Source organism: Phocoena sinus, chromosome 2 (genome assembly GCF_008692025.1).
Source record: "Phocoena sinus isolate mPhoSin1 chromosome 2, mPhoSin1.pri, whole genome shotgun sequence".
Taxonomy (NCBI): Eukaryota; Metazoa; Chordata; class Mammalia; order Artiodactyla; family Phocoenidae; genus Phocoena; species Phocoena sinus.
The window spans coordinates 144094615-144120024 of record NC_045764.1 but is presented as its reverse complement, the minus strand read 5'-3'; the positions used below and the strand labels follow the sequence as shown (position 1 = coordinate 144120024).

The 25410-nt window shown below is 38.1% G+C and overlaps 1 protein-coding gene and 1 non-coding gene across 6 annotated transcripts in view; both read right to left on the bottom strand.

Annotated features, from left to right (window-relative positions):
• RAD51B (RAD51 paralog B) overlaps positions 1-25410 on the bottom strand; it is a 626370-nt gene that overhangs the window by 542613 nt on the left and 58347 nt on the right. The gene's annotated exons all lie outside the window — the stretch shown is intronic.
• Positions 1566-1672, bottom strand: LOC116750034. The gene has a single exon (XR_004348780.1). It is a non-coding gene; the product is annotated as a U6 spliceosomal RNA (small nuclear RNA).

Genomic DNA, 25410 nt, shown 5'->3' with positions numbered 1-25410 from the left:
TTACAGCCTTTCAAGTATTTCAAGATGATTTAAATAAACTAGACCAATTTCAACAACTACATACTTTTGCCAGTAAAACAATACAAACTCTGAGATACTAAATAAGGTCCTTGATCTTAAAAGGGACTTCAAAACCCAAACATTTATGATCAACTTTTAAAAGAAGTTTAAGTTTTCAAACCGTTAATGGTAAGAACGAGAACAGTTGTTCTCCTTCTACCACATATATTTATTTTTCTCTCCTATAACAATCAAAATAGTATTAGGGATTAAAAAGCTATCATTTGATTTAATGTTTTATTTTTAATAAGACACTTCCCAGCAGAGACTGAATCAACATTAAGAGAATCAAAACAAATAAGAGGGCTTTCCTGGTGGTGCAGTGATTAAGAATCTGCCTGCCAATGCAGGGGACACGGGTTCAAGCCCTAGGCCAGGAAGCTCCCACATGCCGCGGAGCAACTAAGCCCGTGCACCACAACTACTGAGCCTGCGCTCTAGAGGCCATGAGCCACAACTACTGAGCCCACGTGCCACAGCTACTGAAACCCGCAGTACTGAGCCTGTGCTCCGCAACGAGATAAGCCACCACAATGAGAAGCCCTTGCACCACAACGAAGAGTAGCCCCTGCTTGTGGCAACTAGAGAAAGCCCATGCACAGCAATGAAGACCCAACGTAGCCAAATAAATAATCTTTTTTAAAAAATCAATTATACTTAAAAAAACAAAAGAAATACCTAACTTTTAATATCCTCTATTTTAAATTATTTTAGTTGTATTGGAAGACAGTTAAAACCTTTAAACTACAGCTGTCATGTGTTTACATAGACTCAAATGTTTGGAAAATTTCCTTAAGTCTTATAAAGTCAATTAAATGCCTACTTTAATTCTTATACTCAATAAAGGAAAACATTCTAACTGCAGTAATTAAAGTTTGTTTTCTTTTAAGACTAAAACTTTGCCTAGGACTTCTAGCTCTTATAAATTATCTGAGAAATAAAGTTACTGGCTAAACAAACTGATGAAAAACAGAAATGATAAAACTAGAAGCTTCCAAAAAGAAAACAAGATTTAGGATGTTAAAGAATTAAGCTTGGAATAAAAAATTTTTTTTAATACAAAGTTGTTTTTTTTAACATCTTTATTGTAGTATAATTGCTTCACAATGTTGTGTTAGTTTCTCCTGTATAACAAAGTGAATCAGCTATATGTATACATATATCCCCATATCCCCTTCCTCTTATGTCTCCCTCCCACCCTCCATATCCCACCCCTCTAGGTGGTCACAAAGCACCGAGCTAATCTCCCTGTGCTACGTGGCTGCTTCCCACTAGCTAGCTATTTTACATTTGGTAGTGTATATATGTCCATGCCACTCTCTCACTTCGCCCCCACTTACCCTTCCCCCTCCCTGTGCCCTCAAGTCCATTCTCTATGTCTGCGTCTTTATTCCTGTCCTGCCCCTAGGTTCTTCAGAACCATTTTTTTTTAGATTCCATATATATGTGTTAGCATACAGTATTTGTTTTTCTGTTTCTGACTTACTTCACTCTGTATGACAGACATAAGTATGGAACATTTCACGAATTTGTGTGTCATCCCTGCACAGGGCCCATGCTAATCTTCTCTGTATTGTTCCAATTTTAGTATATGTGCTGCCGAAGCGAGCACTAATACAAAGTTTTTAAAAGTGTAAAATTAAAACACTAACAACATATCAACATGTATGTACTTGGAAGTTAAGTGGAATTAACTCAATGAACACATTCAAGATAGACAAAGGACATACAATAATATGAACCAAAGAAATAATTTTTGTCTTTAAAAAACACAAGAGAGTATCCTTTGAGCAACCTCTCATATAGCCAAGATTGTATTTCAAATTGTTTATTTGAATTTAATCAAACAGCTGTTAGTACTCCATTAAACTCAAGATCCCATTTCTCTACAATGCTCTCCTTTGATAAGTTAAAAATCATAAAATAGAATATCATCCAATATTATTAAACTTCTAAATAAGGCATTAGAGTAACAGTATATACAGAGCACTAATGTTAAATTCCCACCTTGACGATCACAGCTCTTTGTATAAAATCTTGATTGATGATGTCTCACAGAAGTTCATATATCATATTAAATTAAAGGTATGGAGCTTTCAAATTATGAACAAATCAATTTTAAAGGAGAAGGAAAGGGATGGGGGAGAGATCAAAGTTTAGTTTCCAAGTATCTTTTCACTTTTTATAAAGAATGTTAGAGGGGGGACCTTGAAGATGGCGGAGGAGTAAGACGCGGAGATCGCCTTCCTCCCCACGGATACACCAGGAATGCATCCGCGCCTGGAGCAACTCCTACAGAGCTCCTGCTGAAGGCTGGCAGAGGACCTCAGACCTCCCAGGGGGCAGGAGACTCCCCACGTAACTGGGTAGGGCAAAAGAAAAAACAGAGACAAAAGAATAGGGACGGCACCTGCACCAGTGGGAGGGAGCTGTGAAGGAGGAAGGGTTTCCACACACTAGGAAGCCCCTCCGCGGGCGGAGACTGCGGGAGGCAGAGGGGGGAGTTTCGGGACCGCGGAGTAGTGCACAGCGACGGGTGCGGAGGGCAAAGCGGGGAGATTCCTGCACAGACGATCGGTGCTGACCGGCACTCACCAGCCCGAGTGGCTTGTCTGCTCACCCGCCGGGGCGGGCGGGGCTGCGAGCTGAGGCTCGGGTTTTGGTTTTGGACGGAGCGCAGGGAGAGGACTGGAGTTGGCGGCTTGAACATAGCCTGAAGGGGTTAGTGCACCACGACTAGCCGGGAGGGAGTTCGGGGAAGGGCCTGCACCGGCCGAAGAGGCAAGAGACTTTTTCTTCCCTCTTTGTTTCCTGGTGCGCGAGGAGAGGGGTTTAAGAGCGCTGCTTAAAGGAACTCCAGAGACGGGCGCGAGCCGCGGCTAAAAGCGCGAACCCCAGAGACGGGCGCGAGCCGCGTCTGAGGGCGCGAGACCCCAAGACGGGCGCGAGCCGCGGCTGAAAGCGCAAACCCCAGAGACGGGCGCGAGCCGCGGCTAAAACCGCGGACCCCAGAGACGGGCGGGAGACGCTAAGGCTGCTGCTGCCGCCACCAAGGGGCCTGTGTGCGAGCACAGGTCACTCTCCACACCCCTCTTCCGCGGAGCCTGTGCAGCCCGCCACTGCCAGGTTCCCGGGATCCAGGGACAGCTTCCCCGGGAGTGCGCACGGCGGGTCTCAGGCTGGTGCAACATCACGCCGGCCTCTGCCGCAACGTCACGCTGCCTCTGCAGCCGCAGGCCCGCCCCGCACGTAGTGCCCCTCCTACCCCCATCCCCCAACCCCCGGCCTGAGTGAGCCGGAGGCCCCGGATCGGCGGCTCCTTTAGCCCCGTCCTGTCTGAGCGAAAAAACAGACGCCCTCCAGCGACCTGCACGCAGAGGCAGGGCCAAATCCAAAGCTGAGCTCCTGTGAGCTGTGAGAACAAAGAAGAGAAAGGGAAATCTCTCCCAGCAGCCACAGAAGCAGCGGATTAAAGCTCCACAATCAACTTGATATACCCTGCATCTGTGGAATACCTGAATAGACAAGGAATGATCCCAAATTGAAGAGGTGGAATTTAGGAGCGAGATCTATGATTTTTTTCCCTTTTCCTCTTTTTGTGAATGTGTACGTGTATGCTTCTGTGTGAGATCCTGTCTGTATACTCTTGCTTCCACCATTTGTCCTAGGGCTCTATCCGTCCATGACTTTTTTTAAAAAATTCTTTTTCTTAATAATTAAGTTTAATTGTAATAACTTTATTATACTTTACCTTCGTTCTTTCTTTCTTTCCTTCCTTCCTTCCCTCCTTTAGACAACGAATCACCCCAAATTGAGGAGGTGGTCTCAGGGAGCAGGATTTATGATTTTTCCCCCTTTACCTCTTTTTGTGAAGGTGTATGTGTATGCTTCTGTGTAAGATTTTCTCTGTATAGCTTTGCTTCCAACATTTGTCCTAAGGTTCTATCCGTCCCTTTTTTTTTTTTCTAAATATTTTTTAATTCAATAACTATATTATACTTTATTTTATTTTTACTGTATCATCTTTCTTTCTGTCTTTTTTCCTTCTTTCCCTCCTTCCTTCCTTCCTCCCTCCCTCCCTCCCTCCCTCCTTTCTTTCCTTCTTTGCTTCTTTCTTCCTTCCTTCCTTTCCTCCTTTCCTTCTTTCTTTACTCATACTTCTACTAATTCTCCCTACTTTTTCTCCCTTTTATTCTGAGCTGTGTGGATGAAAGGCTCTTGGTGCTCCAGCCAGGAGTCAGGGCTCTGCCTCTGAGGTAGGAGAGCCAACTTCAGGACACTGGTCAACAAGAGACCTCCCAGCTCCACATAATATTAAACGGTGGAAATATCCCAGAGACCTCCATCTTAACACCAGCACCCAGCTTCACTCAACGACCAGCAAGCCACAGTGCTGGACAACCTATGCCAAACAACTAGCAAAACAGGAACACAACCCCACCCATTAGCAGAGAGGCTGCCTAAAATCATAATAAGGCCACAGACACCCCAAAACACACCACCAGACGTGAACCTGCCCACTAGAGAGACAAGATCCAGCCTCATCCAGCACAACACAGGCACTAGTCCCCTCCACCAGGAAGCCTACACAACCCACTGAAACAACCTTAGCCACTCGAGACAGACATCAAAAACAACGGGAACTACGAAAGTGCAGCCTGCAAAAAGGAGACCCCAAACACAGTAAGATAAGCAAAATGAGAAGACAGAAAAACACACAGCAGATGAAGGAGCAAGATAAAAACCCACCAGACCTAACAAATGAAGAGGAAATAGGCAATCTACCTGAAAAAGAATTCAGAATAATGATAGTAAGGATGATCCGAAATCTTGGAAGTAGAATGGACAAAATGCAAGAAACAGTTAACAAGGACCTACAAGAACTAAAGATGAAACAAGCAACGATGAACAATGCAATAAATGAAATTAAAATCACTCTAGATAGGATCAATAGCAGAATAACTGAGGCAGAAGAACGGATAAGTGACCTGGAAGATAAAGTAGTGGAAATAACTACTGCAGAGCAGAATAAAGAAAAAAGAATGAAAAGAACTGAGGACAGTCTCAGAGACCTCTGGGACAACATGAAACGCACCAACATTCGAATTATAGGGGTTCCAGAAGAAGAAGAAAGAAAGAAAGGGACTGAGAAAATATTTGAAGAGATTATAGTTGAAAACTTCCCTAATATGGGAAAGGAAATAGTTAATCAAGTCCAGGAAGCACAGAGGGTCCCATACAGGATAAATACAAGGAGAAACACGCCAAGACACATATTACTCAAACTGTCAAAAATTAAATACAAAGAAAGCATATTAAAAGCAGCAAGGGAAAAACAACAAATAACACACAAGGGAATCCCCATAAGGTTAACAGCTGATCTCTCAGCAGAAACCCTACAAGCCAGAAGGGAGTGGCAGGACATACTGAAAGTGATGAAGGAGAATAGCCTGCAACCAAGACTACTCTACCCAGCAAGGATCTCATTCACATTTGATGGAGAAATTAAAACCTTTACAGACAAGCAAAAGCTGAGAGAGTTCAGCACCACCAAACCAGCTTTACAACAAATGCTAAAGGAACTTCTCTAGACGCGAAACACAAGAGAAGGAAATGACCTATAGTAGCGAACCCAAAACAATATATAAAATGGAAATAGGAACATACATATCGATAATTACCTTAAATGTAAATGGACTAAATGCTCCCACCAAAAGACACAGATTGGCTGAATGGATACAAAAACAAGACCCTTATATATGCTGTCTACAAGAGACCCACTTCAGACCTAGAGACACATACAGACTGAAAGTAAGGGGATGGAAAAAGATATTCCATGCAAATGGAAACCAAAAGAAAGCTGGAGTAGCAATTCTCATATCAGACAAAATAGACTTTAAAATAAGGACTATTAAAAGGGACAAAGAAGGACACTACATAATGATCAAGGGATCGATCCAAGAAGAAGATATAACAATTGTAAATATTTATGCACCCAACATAGGAGCACCTCAATACATAAGGAAAATACTAACAACCATAAAAGGGGGGATCAACAGTAACACATTCATAGTAGGGGACTTTAACACCCCACTTTCACCCATGGACAGATCATCCAAAATGAAAATAAATAAGGAAACACAAGCTTTAAATGATACATTAAACAAGATGGACTTAATTGATATTTATAGGACACTCCATCCAAAAACAACAGAATACACATTTTTCTCAAGTGCTCATGGAACATTCTCCAGGATAGATCATATCTTGGGTCACAAATCAAGCCTTGGTAAATTTAAGAAAACTGAAATTGTATCAAGTATCTTTTCCGACCACAACGCCATGAGACTAGATATCAATTACAGGAAAAGATCTGTAAAAAATACAAACACATGGAGGCTAAACAATACACTACTTAATAATGAAGTGATCACTGAAGAAATCAAAGAGGAAATAAAAAAATACCTAGAAACAAATGACAATGGAGACACAACGACCCAAAACCTATGGGATGCAGCAAAAGCAGTTCTAAGGGGGAAGTTTATAGCAATACAAGCCCACCTTAAGAAGCAGGAAACATCTCGAATAAACAACCTAACCTTGCACCTCAAGCAATTAGAGAAAGAAGAACAAAAAAACCCCAAAGCTAGAAGAAGGAAAGAAATCATAAAAATCAGATCAGAAATAAATGAAAAAGAAATGAAGGAAACAATAGCAAAGATCAATAAAACTAAAAGCTGGTTCTTTGAGAAGATAAACAAAATAGATAAACCACTAGCCAGACTCATCAAGAAAAAAAGGGAGAAGACTCAAATCAATAGAATTAGAAATGAAAAAGGAGAAGTAACAACTGACACTGCAGAAATAAAAAAAATCATGAGAGATTACTACAAGCAACTCTATGCCAATAAAATGGACAATCTGGAAGAAATGGACAAATTCTTAGAAATGCACAACCTGCCAAGACTGAATCAGGAAGAAATAGAAAATATGAACAGACCAATCACAAGCACTGAAATTGAAACTGTGATTAAAAACCTTCCAACAAACAAAAGCCCAGGACCAGATGGCTTCACAGGTGAATTCTATCAAACGTTTAGAGAAGAGCTAACACCTATCCTTCTCAAACTCTTCCAAAATATAGCAGAGGGAGGAACACTCCCAAATTCCTTCTACGAAGCCACCATCACCTTGATACCAAAACCAGACAAGGATGTCACAAAGAAAGAAAACTACAGGCCAATATCACTGATGAACATAGATGCAAAAATCCTCAACAAAATACTAGCAAACAGAATCCAACAGCACATTAAAAGGATCATACACCATGATCAAGTGGGGTTTATTCCAGGAATGCAAGGATTCTTCAATATACGCAAATCTATCAATGTGATAAACCATATTAACAAATTGAAGGAGAAAAACCATATGATCATCTCAATAGATGCAGAGAAAGCTTTCGACAAAATTCAACACCCATTTATGATAAAAACCCTCCAGAAAGTAGGCATAGAGGGAACTTTCCTAAACATAATAAAAGCCATATATGACAAGCCCACAGCAAACATCATCCTCAATGGTGAAAAACTGAAAGCATTTCCACTAAGATCAGGAACAAGACAAGGTTGCCCACTCTCACCACTCTTATTCAACATAGTTTTGGAAGTTTTAGCCACAGCAATCAGAGAAGAAAAGGAAATAAAAGGAATCCAAATCGGAAAAGAAGAAGTAAAGCTGTCACTGTTTGCAGATGACATGATACTATACATAGAGAATCCTAAAGATGCTACCAGAAAACTACTAGAGCTAATCAATGAATTTGGTAAAGTAGCAGGATACAAAATTAATGCACAGAAATCTCTGGCATTCCTATATACTAATGATGAAAAATCTGAAAGTGAAATCAAGAAAACACTCCCATTTACCATTGCAACAAAAAGAATAAAATATCTAGGAATAAACCTACCTAAGGATACGAAAGACCTGTATGCAGAAAATTATAAGACACTGATGAAAGAAATTAAAGATGATACAAATAGATGGAGAGATATACCATGTTCTTGGATGGGAAGAATCAACATTGTGAAAATGACTCTACTACCCAAAGCAATCTACAGATTCAATGCAATCCCTATCAAACTACCACTGGCATTTTTCACAGAACTAGAACAAAAAATTTTGCAATTTGTATGGAAACACAAAAGACCCCGAATAGCCAAAGCAATCTTGAGAACGAAAAAAGGAGCTGGAGGAATCAGGCTCCCTGACTTCAGACTATATTACAAAGCAACAGTAATCAAGACAGTATGGTACTGGCACAAAAACAGAAAGATAGATCAGTGGAACAGGATAGAAAGCCCAGAGATAAACCCACGCACATATGGACACCTTATCTTTGATAAAGGAGGCAGGAATGTACAGTGGAGAAAGGACAGCCTCTTCAATAAATGGTGCTGGGAAAACTGGACAGGTACATGTAAAAGTATGAGATTAGATCACTCCCTAACACCATACACAAAAATAAGCTCAAAATGGATTAAAGACCTAAATGTAAGGCCAGAAACTATCAAACTCTTAGAAGAAAACATAGGAAGAACACTCTATGACATAAATCACAGCAAGATCCTTTCTGACCCACCTCCTAGAGTAATGGAAATAAAAACAAAAATAAACAAATGGGACCTAATGAAACTTCAAAGCTTTTGCACAGCAAAGGAAACCATAACCAAGACCAAAAGACAACCCTCAGAATGGGAGAAAACATTTGCAAATGAAGCAACTGACAAAGGATTAATCTCCAAAATTTACAAGCAGCTCATGCAGCTCAATAACAAAAAAACAAACAACCCCATCCAAAAAATGGGCAGAAGACCTAAATAGACATTTCTCCAAAGAAGATATACAGAATGCCAACAAACACATGAAAGAATGCTCAACATCATTAATCATTAGAGAAATGCAAATCAAAACTACAATGAGATATCATCTCACACCAGTCAGAATGGCCATCATCAAAAAATCTAGAAACAATAAATGCTGGAGAGGGTGTGGAGAAAAGGGGACACTCTTGCACTGCTGGTGGGAATGTGAATTGGTTCAGCCACTGTGGAGAACAGTATGGAGGTTCCTTAAAAAACTACAAATAGAATTACCATATGACCCAGCAATCCCACTACTTGGCATATACCCTGAGAAAACCAAAATTCAAAAAGAGTCATGTACCAAAATGTTCATTGCAGCTCTATTTACAATAGCCAGGACATGGAAACAACCTAAGTGCCCATCATCGGATGAATGGATAAAGAAGATGTGGCACATATACACAATGGAATATTACTCAGCCTTAAAAAGAAATGAAATTGAGCTATTTGTAATGAGATGGATAGACCTAGAGTCTGTCATACAGAGTGAAGTAAGTCAGAAAGAAAAAGACAAATACCGTATGCTAACACATATATATGGAATTTAAGGGGAAAAAATGTCATGAAGAACCTAGGGGTAAGATAGGAATAAAGACGCAGACCTACTGGAGAACGGACTTGAGGGTATGGGGAGGGGGAGGGGTGAGTTTTGACAGGGCGAGAGAGAGTCATGGACATATACACACTAACAAACGTAGTAAGGTAGATAGCTGGGGGGAAGCAGCCGCAAGGCACAGGGATATTAGCTCGGTGCTTTGTGACAGCCTGGAAGGGTGGGATGGGGAGAGTGGGAGGGAGGGAGACGCAAGAGGGAAGACATATGGGAACATATGTATATGTATAGCTGATTCACTTTGTTATAAAGCAGAAACTAACACACCATTGTAAAGCAATTATACCCCAATAAAGATGTTTAAAAAAAAAAAAAAAAAAAGAATGTTAGAATGTTTTCCCTTTAGGTATTGTAAGAGCTCAAGTAGGCACTTAATTAAATATGCATTTCATAAATTGCATGACTAGAAAAAGTGATACAATCATTCTACAAATATATACTGGACACTTAATCTAAGACACTATTCAATATGGATACTATTCTATATAAGCAGCTCCAAAGGATACATAAAAATAGCTCTGTTTTCAGGGAGCTTCCTAATATAACTAAGGAGCTCAGACATGAACATACAAAAATTTAAGAAACACTGCAAAGCAATAAATGATTAAATTTCCAATTAAGAAGTTAAGACCATATGTATTACAAAAGAAGATAGAATTGATTGAGGCTAAAACCTGTGTGTAGAATCAATTGGTATCTAAAAATCAAGTGACACAAAAATCTCAGAAAAGAGAGAAAACTTGAGAGCTCAGACATGAAAGAAGAGTAAAGTTTAGAAAGGGAGAGATGAAAGAGAAGGGCATCCACAGCTAGAATAAACAGAGGGTGACAGGGATAGACCAGCAGCCAGCACCAAAGAGAAAGGTAGCAGGCGTAGGTTGGAAGCATATGAAAGCGAACTTTGAATATCCTATCAGGAACTTAGACTGAATCATTCAACAAATACTGATTGGTGTAACTATTCTGCGCCACGTACCATCCTAGATGCAAAGGATACAAGTGTGAACAGAACAGCTAAGTTCTCTGCCCTCATAGTGACGATACTCTAGTAGATTTATTCCATAAAAAGGATGGTGCCATGCAATGCTTCTAATCAGAGGATGAGATCAGAGATATACTTTAGGAAAATTATGTAGGCACCTAGACAGAAAAAGAGACAGGCTGACCAATTAACACACTGCAATAATAATCCAAGAGAGAAGTAGCAAGTGATAGTATTCAGTTATGCAAATACATCTTGAGCAGTCTTGGATAAAACACCTCATTTCTCTGCATCTCTGTTCTGACTTGAGAATTGAAGTTTGCCACTCAACCACAACCTTAAGATTCTCAACTGGAAAATTCTACAAACACATCAAGGCACCATGTAATATGTGCAAAGTAACACTAAAATCTAAGAGCTGCAACTTGCTTTCATCTCTAACTTCTTCCTACCAGCTCAACTTTCAAATTATACTTATACTTTATCAGTTTAACGACTATCTGTCTCCAAAAGAACACTCTCTTTCTGAATGAGAATGGACAGTAAGGGACAAGGTTAGACGTGATAGAATTTAGCTGGAGCCTATGAAGATCTATGCTACCTCCCTTTATTTCTCTCTGTGTAATCTGTAGTCCCAAGTAAAGGACAGAGAAGGGGGTACCAAGGTATTTACAAATCTGTTAGAAACAGAAAAACAACAGTAGACAAGGTACTTATTTCATTCCCCATTACACCACAGAAAGCTATCTGTCTCCTACAATTAACTTATTTATACATGCCTTACGGGCAAAGATTATGTTTTATTCATCATTATGATCTCATAGTGCCTAGCACAGAGTTTTGTACACATTGTTGGGAGTGTAATTAAGAAGAGTGACTGACCACCCACTGGAGTAAAAGTTCTGAGCCCCATGTCAGGCTTTAGAACCTGTGGGTCCGGCAATGGGAGGAGAAATTCCTAGAGAATCAGACTTTGAAGGCTAGTGGGATTTGATTTCAGGACTTCGAAAGGACTGGGGTAAACAGAGACTCCACTCCTGGAGGGCACACACAAAGTATTGTACGCATCAGGACTCAGGGGAAGGAGCAGTGACCCCATAGCGACTGAACCAGACCTAACTGCTAGTGTTGGGGGTTCTCCTGCAGAGGTGGGGGGTGGCTGTGTCTCACTGTGAGGACAAGGATACTGGCAGCAGAAGTTCTGGGAAGTACTCCTTGGCATGAGCCCTCCCAGAATCCGCCATTAGCCCCACAAAACAGCCCAGGGAAGGCTCCAGTGCTGGGTCACCTCAGACCAAACAACCAACAGGGAGGGGACTGAGCCCCACCCATCAGCAGGCAAGCAGAATAAAGTTTTACTGAACTCTTCCCACCAGGGCAACAGCCAACTCTACCCACCACCAGTCTCTCCCATCAGGAAACCTGCACAAGCCTCTTAGATAGCCTCATCTACCAGAGGGCAGACAGCAGAAGAAGAACTACAGTCCTGCAGCCTGTTGAACAAAAACCACATTCATAGAAAGATACACAAAATGAAAAGGCAGAGGGCTATGTACCAGAAGAAGGAACAAGAAAAAAACCCCAGAAAAACAACTAAATGAAGCAGAGATAGGCAACCTTCCAGAAAAAGAATTAAGAATAATGATAGTGAAGATGATCCAGGACCTCGGAAAAACAATGGAGGCAAAGATCAAGAAGATGAAAGAAATGTTTAACAAAGACCTAAAAGAATTAAAGAACAAACAAACAGAGATGAACAATACAATGACTGAAATGAAAAGTACACTAGAAGGAATCAATAGCAGAATAACTGAGGCAGAAGAAGGGATAAGTGACTTGGAAGACAGAATGGTGGAATTCACTGCCACAGAACAGAATAAAGAAAAAAGAATGGAAAGAAATGAAGACAGCCTAAGAGACCTCTGGGGCAACATTAAACTCAACAACATTCGCATTATAGGGGTCCCAGAGGGAGAAGAGAGAGAGAAAAGACCTGAGAAAATCTTTGAAGAGGTTATAGTCGAAAACTTCCCTAACATGGGGAGCAAAATAGCCACCCAAGTCCAGGAAGTGCAACGAGTCCCATACAGGATAAACCCAAGGAGAAACACGCTGAGACACATAGTAATCAAATTGGCAAATAATAAAGACAAAGAAAAATTATTGAAAGCAGCAAGGGAAAAATGACAAATAATATACAAGGTAACTCCCATAAGGTTAACAGCTGATTTCTCAGCAGAAACTCGACAAGCCAGAAGGGGGTGCAATGATATACTTAAAGTGATGAAAGGGAAAAACATACAACCACGATTACTCTACCTGGCAAGGATCTCATTCAGAATTGATGGAGAAATCAAGAGCTTTACAGACAAGCAAAAGCTAAGAGAATGCAGCACCACCAAACCAGTTCTACAACAAATGCTAAAGGAACTTCTCTAAGTGGGAAACACAAGAGAAAAAAAGGACCTACGATAACAAACCCAAAATAATTAAGAAAATGGTAATACGAACTTACATATCAATAATTACCTTAAACGTGAATGGATTAAATGCTCCAACCAAAAGACACAGGCTCGCTGAATGGATACAAAAACAAGACCCATATATATGCTGCCTAGAAGAGACCCACTTCAGACCTAGCAACACACACAGACTGAAAGTGAGGGGATAGAAAGAGATATTCCATGCAAATGGAAATCAAAAGAAAGCTGGAGTAGCAATACTCATAACAGATAAAATAGAATTTAAAATAAAGAATGTTACAAGAGAAAAGGAAGGACACTACATAATGATCAACAGATCAATCAAAGAAAAAGATATAACAATTATAAATATATAGGCACCCAACATAGGAGCACCTCAATATACAAGGCAACTGCTAACAGCTATAAAAGAGGAAATCAACAGTGACACAATAATAGTGGGGGGGCTCCCCTGGTGGCACAGTGGTTGAGAGTCCACCTGCCGATGCAGGGGACATGGGTTCGTGCCCCCGTCCGGGAAGATCCCACATGCCGCGGAGCGGTTGGGCCTGTGAACCATGGCCGCTAAGCCTGCGCGTCCGGAGCCTGTGCTCCGCAACGGGAGAGGCCACAACAGTGAGAGGCCCAGGTACTTCCCCACCAAAATAAATAAATAATAAAAAATTTTAAAATGGGACCTAATGAAACTTCAAAGCTTTTGCACAGCAAAGGAAACCATAAACAAGATGAAAAGACTACCCTCAAAATGGGAGAAAATATTTGCAAACGAATCAACAGACAAAGGATTAATCTCCAAAATATATAAACAGCTCATGCAGCCTCAATATTAAAGAAACAAACAACCCAATCCCAAAATGGGCAGAAGACCTAAATAGACATTTCTCCAAAGAAGACATACAGATGGCCAAGAAGCACATGAAAAGCTGCTCAACATCACTAATTAGTAGAGAAATGCCAATCAAAACTACAATGAGGTATCACCTCACACTAGTTAGAATGGGCATCATTGGAAAATCTACAAGCAACAAATGCTGGAGAGGGTGTGGAGAAAAAGGAACCCTCTTGCACTGCTGATAGGAATGTAAATTGATACAGGCAGTATGGAGAACAGTATGGAGGTGCCTTAAAAAACTAAAAATAGAATTACCATATGACCCAGCAATCCCACTACCGGGCATATACCCAGAGAAAACCATAATTCAAAAGGACACATGCACCCCAATGTTCTTTGAAGCACTATTTACAATAGCCAGGTCATGGAAGCAACCTAAATGCCCATCGACAGACGAATGGATAAAGAAGATATGGTACATATATACAATGGAATATTACTCAGCCATAAAAAGGAACGAAACTGGGTCATTTTTAGAGATGTGGATGGATCTAGAGACTGTCATACAGAGTGAAGTAAGTCAGAAAGAGAAAAACAAATCTCGTATTTAACACATATATGTGGAACCTGGAAGAATGGTACAGATGAACCAGTCTGCAGGACAGAAATTGAGACACAGATGTAGAGAACAAATGTATGGTCACCAAGGGGGGAAAGTGGAGGAGGGTGGGTGGGGTGGTGGGATGAATTGGGAGATTGGGATTGACACGTATACACTGATGTGTATAAAATTGATGACTAATAAGGACCTGCTGTATAAAAAAATTAATTAAATTTTAAAAAAACAACCTTAAATTACATGCTTACACTGAATTCATCTCACAAATATAATGCTGAGCAAAAGAAGCCAGACACACAAAAAGTATTTACCAAATGATTCCATTTATTAAATTTCAAAGATACATAGAACTCACCTCTGGTGTTGTAAGAAGTCAGGATATTGGTTACCCTTGATTAGAAGGGGGACATGAGGGCTTCTGGGGTAATGGTCTGTTTCTTGATCTAGTGCTGACTATACAAATGTGCTCACTTTGTGAACACTTATTGACTTATACATTTATAATTTGTGTACTTTTCTGTATTAGTATTATGTTTCAATAAAGTCTGTGTCAAAAAGATTAAAAAAAAAGAAGAGTGATTGAGATCCAAAGAATAAGTGAGTGAACCAGAAATAGGAGGGTTAGGCAGTAACAGCAACCATCAACAAAACAGCTAGAAGGGGATACAGCCCTAAGACATGATTTTTCCTTTTGAGGAGCTTGCAGCCTTCTGAGGAAAAACAAACAAACAAACAAAAAAAAAACAGGAGGAGAGAGATAAAATATACCAAGCACCTGGAATGAGGTAACTACTAAAGTTAATGATTAATGGCTACCTCTTACTGAATGTGTCAAACATTGTACAAAGAACATTACAGACATTGTCTCATTTAATCCTCACACCCCTATGAGTCAGATATTATTATCCCCATTTTTCAAATGGGAAACTAAGAGTTGGAACTAGGATAAATAACTTACTCAAGGTCATAAAACTAGCAAACAATGAAGCTATGATTCAAACCCACACCTAACTCCAAAGCCAGTATTCTTAAACACCCAGAACCAGGGTAGATAGCATTGAAGATGATGGGAATTAATCTTATGATGGTACTTAATATATATTGAAAATGGAGCCAGATAGATTTGCTGAAAGATGAAGAGCAGCATTGAAATTGAAGAGGTATTAGGTATTATCTACAGGACCAGACAACTAAATGGAAGAGATCCAGTGCATCAAATAGAAGTCCTCTTCCAGCCCCTGTTTTCCTTCTCCAAATGCAACCAATGGAGTTTCTTAATGAGCTTCCAGAGCCAATTTATGAACATAAAAACACACTCTCTTTTTTTAACTTATTATTTTGAAATAATTTTAGATTCACCAAATAGTTGCAAAAAGAGTACAGGGAGTTCCTATATGCTCTTCACCCAGCTTCTCCTAATGTTAACATCTTATATAATCATAGTACAATGATCAAAATCAATAAATTAAGGTTGATGCAATACTAATAACTAAATTTTGCCAGTTTTGAGCAATTAGGTTAAGCTCCCATAAACATTCTTGCACCTATCTATTGATGCCCCTGTGTGTCAGGGGTCTCTAACATCACTTTCTGGCTCGGTGATTCACTGAAAGGACTCACAGGACTCAGAAAAACTCTTACACTCAGTTATGGTTTAGTACAGCAAAAGGATACAGATTGATATAAGCAAAGAGGAAAAGGAGGATGAGTAAAGCCCAGGAGAAACCAGGTACCAGTTTCCGAGTGTCATCCCACAGTGGAGTTGCATGGACGTGTTTAATTGTCCCAGCAATGATGTGTGACAACACATGTGAAGCAAAGTCCACCAGGAAAGCTCACCCAAGTTCTGGTGTCCAGAGTTTTTACTGGGAGTCAGTCACATACCATGCAGGGACTGCATGACTGACCTTAGCTACTGAGATTCTAGTCCCCAGAGCCAAATCGGTGTTCTCCATAAATCACAGTTTGTATAAACTACCTGATTCAACTGGTATTGTGCGGGCCAAGGCATCAGGCATATAAAAACACTCTTATTAAGGAGAATATTCCAAAGGCTCTGAGTTCAATTCCCAGGAGCTGGCAGTCCTGAAGATAAGACTTCCTTGGGAACATGCTGGGTTTGAGCAACCCACCCCAGCTGAGTTAATCCTTTCCTAAACAACCTGTGAATACATTCCTGGGTTCTCATTCATTTTAACAACATCACAGTATTCCATTGTATGGATGTTCCACCATTAATTTAGCCAATCACCCACTCATTAATCTTAAGTTGTTTCTAGCTTTTTGCTCTAGTCAACAATAAAAACAGGGACTTGGGACCTCCCTGGTGGCACAGTGGTTAAGAATCCACCTGCCAATGCAGGGGACATGGGTTCGAGCCCTGGTCCAGGAAGATCCCACATGCCACGGAGCAACTAAGCCCGTGAGCCACAACTACTGAGCCTGTGCTCTAGAGCCCACAAGCCACAACTACTGAGCCCACATACCACAACTACTGAAGCCCGTGCGCCTAGAGCCCATGCTCCCCCAAAAGAGAAGCCACTGCAATGAGAAGCCTGCGCACCGCAAGAGTAGCCCCCACTCGCCGCAACTAGAGAAAGCCCGCGCACAGCAACGAAGACCCAACACAATCAAAAATAAATAAATTAATTTTTTTAAAAAAACAATAAAAACAAAGTTTTATAAATTATAAAGAGCTACACAAAAGAAAGATATAATTTTTCTAGAATTATTCTCACTAACTAATGAAATAAAATGAAGGTTTAGTCTAGTCTATGAGTTTCAGCCACCTGAATCAATATAGGGTATCTTTAAGGATAATCTGACTTCAAATGTGAGTTAGCAAACACAAGGCACTTATGAAAAACAAAAAAAAATGTAAAAGACGTTTCTTACCTCACAGAATTCCCAGTGTTTGCTTTCAGTAATTAATATGAAAGTAATCAAAGTAAACCAAAAATTATATGATTTCTGAAAAATCATACAGTAATATTACACAACAATAAAATGTAACTCTAGAGTTTTGATGGCTTACTTACATATATCTAGAGTGTAGGGTTTCTATTTCACAATTAGAGAAACTTCATTAGGCTTTCACAGAAATGCAAATCCTGAATTTTTACATTTATGACGAGAATAAATGTCAAAATTGGGTTCATACATACCTTTTTCTTCGATCTCACAAGTCATAAACATTCTATTCCAATTTTGTAATTAACAAAACTTTAATTATTTTAAACGCATTGGCCTAGCTTCCTATTTTTTTAAATTTTCAATATTTATTAGTATCTAAGATAAGTCATAATCCTATAAGTTAAACCCACTTTGCATGATGGGACAGCTAAAAGTAAAAGAAAAGAAATTCTGGCCCATATGAAATTTACCATTAAACTGAGAAAAAAAAATTTTTATGCTTTTGTCAAATAATAATAAAAAGTTTAACCTTGTAATATTTGTCTCACTCAAAACAAAAACAAAGTTTCCACTTGCCAAAGATTTTAAACCCTTATGTCCTTAAAATATAATATAATACATTTTAATTAATTTTTCTAAACAGCTTTAAATATTTTATGAGCATTAATATTTCAAAAGAAATCACATTATGCAATAAATTAGAGCAATGCATTTTCTCAAAAAACATACAATCAAGAACACAGATAGAAACAAGAGAAAATCAAGAACATAGATGGCAACAAGAGAAAACCCTGTCAAAACCACACCTCAGTAAAATAATTTGGATTTTAACAACTTTCATTGACAATAAGACTTTTCCTTCTTAGAATGTTTAAATAGTATATTCAAATTTTTCTTGATATACCAGTTTTCTAAATATTGGTAACTGGTACTAGTTCCCTTACAGCAGAAAACATTTGCACAATATCAAGAAATGAAGGTAAAAGAAGATAGAGGGGAAAGAGACAGGAAACTTCAGTGCTACTCATATACCAACAACTGAAGGTACCTTGTTGAAAATTCTCTGAAACAGTAAAAATTTAGATCTTGGCATTTTGTGCATTTTTTTGGTATTTGTATGGGCCTGTTCAAGATACACTGGAAGCATTTTCAAAGAAGCACCACCATCATTCTGTAGATCTCAGAAAAAAAGAGAATCCTACTATAGGAAAAAATCTCAGAACTGGCACCCAAAAGATCTTACATTCTATCCATTCATCTGCCCTCTCCTATGCTAAAAATAGGAGAACAAGTAAGGTCACCTCTCGGCCTCATTGTCATCTATAAAATGAAGAGGCTAATCTAAATGATCTTTAAGGTCTTTTTTGGCAAGAAAATCTCATTATTTTAACCTAATACATAATTAACAATATGTATAATAACTGTTTTATATGATATTTAGAAATCAATGATAACAAGCAACATAAATAACCATAACCACAATTCATTTTATACAGGTAATATTTAAATTCTTCTCTTATGTTATTTTCATTAATTATAAATAGTTTTAGAGTCTACTGTTTTTTCTAATACTAGCATGGACACACTTTAAAAAGACAAAGGTCTTCTATAATGGAAAAGAATCTGAAAAAGAATATATACATATATGTATATGTATATATATGTATATGTATAACTGAATCACTTTGCTGTACACTTGAAACAAACAAAACATTAGCTATACTTCAATTTAAAAAAAAAAAGACAAAGGTTTTTCATCCTACATCTCAATAGCAGAGTGTCCCTTAAACTTCCCCTATAAAATTCAGGAAAAAACTTCTACAAGACTAGTACAACTGTGTTTCTCAAACTGTAGTCGGTGAACATATTCAAAGTTTTGTAAATTGTCTCTGAGAATTTTTAAATTTTATATTCAATGATAGCCTCAAAATATTAGTATCGGCATTTTATAATTAAAAACTGCCAACAGATATTAATGTGTATTTTCAATCAAGTGATGCCAAGTGGTACAACTTTAATTGTCAGAGATGAATAAGAAAAAAGTAACAGCAGAATTCAAACGTAAATGCATTCATGCCCAGGTAAGGGCCAAATGACGTTACCCTTCCCAAACAGAAGAAGGTTTTGTAGTAGTTCAAAGTTGAGTCATCACATGAACTACAGTAAATACACACACACACACACACACACACACATGCACACATATAATTCAAAAGAAGCTATGCTATGTTATTTATATTGCAAGTAATAATTTAATTTAGCAAATGATCATCTGTAACATTAGAATAATTACTTTGAATAGTATTGTTGATTCAATACAACCCACTTTTATGGTTTCATAAGTATGATTTAATATGAAGAGTTATTAGCTAGTTTTATAATTCTATATATGTCTGTGATATTATAATAAATCTGAAGTCAGAAATGGGGGTTAAGAGCATATCACTTGCATTTAAAAGGGGCCAATGTCTTAAACTAGTTTGAGAAAACACTGCTTTATGAGCAGACTGCTCTCGTTCCCTTCCTCCAAATCCCTTAATCTAATGGTAGCGCCAGCCCTGGGTCCAAGGCTAGGGAGAAAAGAGAAGGGTCCAGATCAGGGGATGGCAAATTGTGGCCTATGGCCCTCCATCTGGTTTTGTAAACAAGATTTTATTGAACTATAACCACACCCATTAGTTTACAAATTGTTTATGGCTACTTTTATGCTACCATGGCTGAGTTGAGTAGTTACCACAGGGACATTGGGGCCCACAAAGCCTAAAATATTACTATCTGGCTCTTCACAGAAGTTTACTGACCTTTGGCACAGTGAGCTAACAGGGCAAAATGAATATGGGCTCACTGGCATCTGAAAGTCCTGGGGCAAACAAGTGGGAAACAAAGTATTACTGTTTCTAGAAGGAAATAAGACAATAAGATTCTCTGATGTATAAAAGGAAGGCGTTAAATATCAGATATAAGGGTTCCTTACAGCTTTTTTTATTTGTTAAGCTGTATATGAGGCTCTGTGCTAAGTATATTTAATTCAAAAGAACAACCAATTACTACTATAAGGGAAATACTTTTTTTTTAAAGTACTATCCTCTTTTCCAAGGATCTACTGAAAAATAGGCACTATCCCACTGTTTTAAAGTTGGGCATTACTGGACTTCCCTAGTAGCACAGTGGTTAAGAATCCGCCTGCCAATGCAGGGGACACGGGTTTGATCCCTGGTCCAGGAAGGTCCCACACGCTGTGGAGCAACTAAGCCTGTGTGCCACAACTATTGAGCTCAAGCGCCACAACTACTGAAGCCCACGTGCTTAGAGCCCGTGCTCCGCAACAAGAGATGCCACCACAGTGAGAAGCCCATGCACTGCAACAAAGAGTAGCCCCCGTTTGTCGCAACTAGAGAAAGCCCATGTGCAGCAACGTAGACCCAACACAGCCAAAAATTAAATAAATAAATAAATTTATTTTAAAAATAAATAAAAATAAAGTTGGGCATTATTACTCTCACTTTACACATTAGGAAACTGAAAAACAGAAAAGTAATTAAGTTATAGTTATACAGGTAGTAAATGGAGGAGTCTGAATTCTAACCCAGATCTGTTTGGGTTGTTTCTGGTATTTGGTGATTATGAATTATACTACTAAAAACATTTTCAGATTTTTGTATGATATATATCATTTATTAGGGTAAAAAAAATACCTAGGAGAAAGACTGCTTGGTCATATAGTTAAAGTAGATGTTTAACTTTACAAGAAACCGTCAAAATGTTTTCCAAGGTGGCAATACCATTTAGCATTTCCATCAGCATGTAGGAGAATTCGAGTTGCTCCGTATCCATGTATCCTTGTCAGCATTTGGTATTGTCAGGGTTTTTGCTTTTGTTTTTTGAACCATTCTAATAGGTGTATAGTAGTATTTCATTGTGATTTTACTTTGCATTTCCCTAATGACTAATAATTTTGAGCAATTATTTGCCACCTGTATATCTTCTTTGCTGAAGTGTTTATCCAAATCTTTTGCCCATTTTTTTGCCCATTTTAAAAATTAGATTGTTACTGAGTTTTCATAGCCCTTTATATTTCTAGTTACCAGTCCTTTAACATATGAGTTGCACAAATATTATCTCCCAGTCTGTGGCTTGTTTTTTCATCTTCTTAAGTATCTTCAAAGAATAGAAATGTTAATTTTTTATGTTTTTTTAAAATAAATTTATTTATTTTGGGCTGCATTGGGGCTTCATTGCTGTGTGTGGGCTTTCTCTAGTTGTGGCGAGCAGGGGCTACTCTTCATTGCGGCGCACAGACTTCTCATTGTGGTGGCTTCTCTTGTTACAGAGCACGGGCTCTAGGCGTGTGGGATTCAGTAGTTGTGGCACGTGGGCTCAGTAGTTATGGTTCACAGGCTCTGGAGCGCAGGCTCAGTAGTTGTGGTGCACGGGCCCAGCTGCTCCACGGCATGTGGGATCTTCCTGGACCGGGGCACGAACCCGTGTCCCCTGCATCGGCAGGCGGACTCTCAACCATTGTGCCACCGGGAAAGTCCCCTGGTGCATATTTTTAATGTCATTTAAGAAATCTTTGCCTGGCCCAAGGCCACAAATATTTTCTCCCATGTTTTTTTTCCAGAAGTTTTATAGTTTTAGGTTTTATGTTACAGTGTGTCAACCATTTTGAGCTGGGTTTCTATAATAGTACAAGTCAAGATTTGTTTGTTTTTTACATATGGATATCCAATGGTTCTAGCACAATCTGTTGACAAACTATCTCTTTTCCACTGAATTACCTTACCATCTTTGTTCAAAATTAACTGTAAATCTATGGATTTATTTCTGCACTCTCTATTCTGTTCCATTGATCTGGTGTCAATCCTATCACCAATACAACACTGTCTTAATTACTGTGGCTTTCTAGTAGGTCTTAAAATCAGGGAGTGTGAGTCTTCTAACTATACTTTCCTTTTTATAAATTGTTCTAACTGTTCTCTATCTTTTGCTTTTCTACATAAATTTCACAGTCAGATTGTTGATTTCTACCCAAAAGCCTACTGGGATTTCAATTGGGATTGTGTATTGAATACATAGAGCAATTTGGAGAGGATTAACATCTTGACATTGGTGAGTCTGCAGTCCATGAGCATGGTATGTTTTCATTTATTTAGGTCTACTTTGAGTTCTCTCATCAATGCTTTATAGTTTTCAGTATAAAAATCTGACATATATTTTGTTTCATTTATCACCAAGATTTCATGGTTTTGGTATTCTTATTAATGGTACAGGTTTTCAATTTCAGTTTCTAATTGTTCACCGCTAGCATATAGAGAAACAATTAATTTCTATATATCAATTCTCATATCCTGTAATCTTGCTAAAATCACTTGTTAAATCTAGTAGCTTTTTGGGTAAAATCTTTGGGATTTTCTACCAAACATATCATATTGTCTATGAATAAAGATAGTCTTATTTCTTCTTTTCTAATTTAAATACAGATATACTTAAATTCTTTTTCTTGCCATATCACACTGGCTAGAGTCTACAATACACTGTTGATTAGAAATGGCAAGAATGGGCCATCTTTGCCTTATTCCCAATCTTAGGAAGAAAGAATTCAATATATCACCATTAAGTATGATGTTAGCTGTAGTTTTTTAGTAGATGCCCTTTATCAGGTTGAGAAAGTTCCCTTCTACTACTGGTTTGCTCAGAGTTTTCATCATGAATAGCTAATGAATTTTGTCAACTGTTTTTCCTTCCTACATCTACTGAGATGATCCTTTTTTTTAATGTGTTGCTGTAGTAAATTTTATATTTTAATGTTGCATTCAAAATCAATGAAGCATTCCTGAAATAAGCTGTACTTGGTCATGATGTAGTTATCCTTTTTATTTATTGCTGAATTTAATTTGTTAATATATTTTAAGGATTTGTGTATTTATGTTCATGAGGAACATCACTCTGTAGTTTTCTTATAAAATTTCTGGAAGGTTTGTATAGAATTGATACTATTTCTCCCTTAAATGTTTGATAGATTTTACCAGTAAAGACTTTGGACCTAGCATTTTCTTTGTGAGATTTTTAATTACAAATTCAACTCCTTTAACAGATATAGGACTATCCAGGTTATCTCTTTCTTCCTCAGTAAGCTTTGATAGTTTGTGTATTTCAAAGAATCTGTCCATTTCATCTAAGTTATCAAACTTACTGAAATGAAGTTGCTCATAACATTCCCTTATTATTCATTTAGTATTTGTAGGACCTTCAGTGATATCCCCTCTTTCATTCTTGATACTGCTAACTTGTTTTTCTCTTGGTCAGTCTGGTGAAAGTTTTATCAATTTTATTAATCTTTTCAAAGAACTAGCTTTCTATTTTATTGATTCTTTTCTCTATTGTTTCCTATTTTTAATTTCATGGATTCATGCTTTTATCTTTATTTTTTCCTTCCTTCTGCTTATTTTGGGTTTAATTTGTTCTTCTTCTTGTATTTTTTACAAGCTAGATCACTGATTTGAAAACTTTCTTCTTTTCCAGTATAAGCATTTAATTAAATAAACTTCCCTCTAAGCACTGATTTAGCTGCAATCCACAAATTTTGATATGTTGTATTTTTATTTACTTCAAAATATTTTCTAAGTTCTCTTGTGATTTATTCTCTGACTCATGGGTTACTTAGAAGTATTTTTGTTTAATTTCCAAATGTCTGTGGATTTTCCAGACATGTTTCTGTTATCAATTTCTAGTTTAGTTCTCTTGGGGTCAAAAAACACACTTTGTATGATTTCAATCTTTTAAATATGTTGAGATTTATTGTATGTCCCCAAATATGGTCTATATTGGTGAATATCTCATGTGTACCAGAAAGGAATATGTATTCTGCAGGCATTTGAATGGAATGTTTTGTAAACACCGATTAGATCAAGTTGGCTGTTTATGTTATCCAAGTCTTCTGACTTTCTGCCCATTAATTCTATCAATTACTGAGAAAGGATGTTGAAATCTCCACACACGCAGGCATGCTTGCATACAAACACACATATAATCATCTTCCATATCCATGGGTTCCATATCTGTGGATTCAACCAACCATGGATCAAAAATTCTCACTTGGAGAATTTTTTTTTCTAACCTATGATACATTTTAGTTTTTTATTTTTTATTAATTTTTATTGGAGTATAGTTGCTTTACAATGCTGTGTTTACTTGGAGAATTTCTGATGCAAAACCCTGGACACAAAACCCACGGATAAGGAGGACAACCATTTTATATAAGGGACTTGAACATCTGCAGATTTTGGTATCTGCAGGGGTCCTGGAAGCAAACCTCTGCAGATACTGAGGGACAACTGTACATACCATACACAAATATATACACAATGTGACAATCGAAATTAAATACAAATTATATTTTAAGCTTTTTCCCATTTTAAAAGCACTGAAAGTTCACTGTAGAGAAATATTTAAATTCAGTGAAGTACTCAACCCACAGCCAAGTTGGTTTTACTCTTTACTCTCATTTGAATGAAGATATCTAGAGTGTATCAAAATGCCAGGCATCCTGGCCCTATCCACCATCTCAGATCCACAGCCAAAGAACAGGCTGGAATGCTTGGCTTTCTACCCAATCTTCAGAGGCCATCAGACATTCACTTACCACAATTTTACTAAACTGAGATAAATCTCTTCTAATTCCTGGTTCTGTGACACTATCTAGATCTCTAAAGCCTTTTCCAAGTTTAAGAATCTTAAGAATTCTTTTTCTTCCTATAAGACACCAGTGTGAACTGAGTTCAGCTCCCATATGATAAGATTCTGCCATCTAAAGTTATATTTTATTACTATTATGAATAGTAAACAATACTAAAGATAGGATCAAAGTAAAGATAAAAGCAAATGATAAAATTTAAGTTCAGTATAAACATACATAAGATTAAATCAAGTCTAAGAAGAAAAGCAGTATCTAAATTCATACATTCAAAAACATTTACTGAGTGCCTAC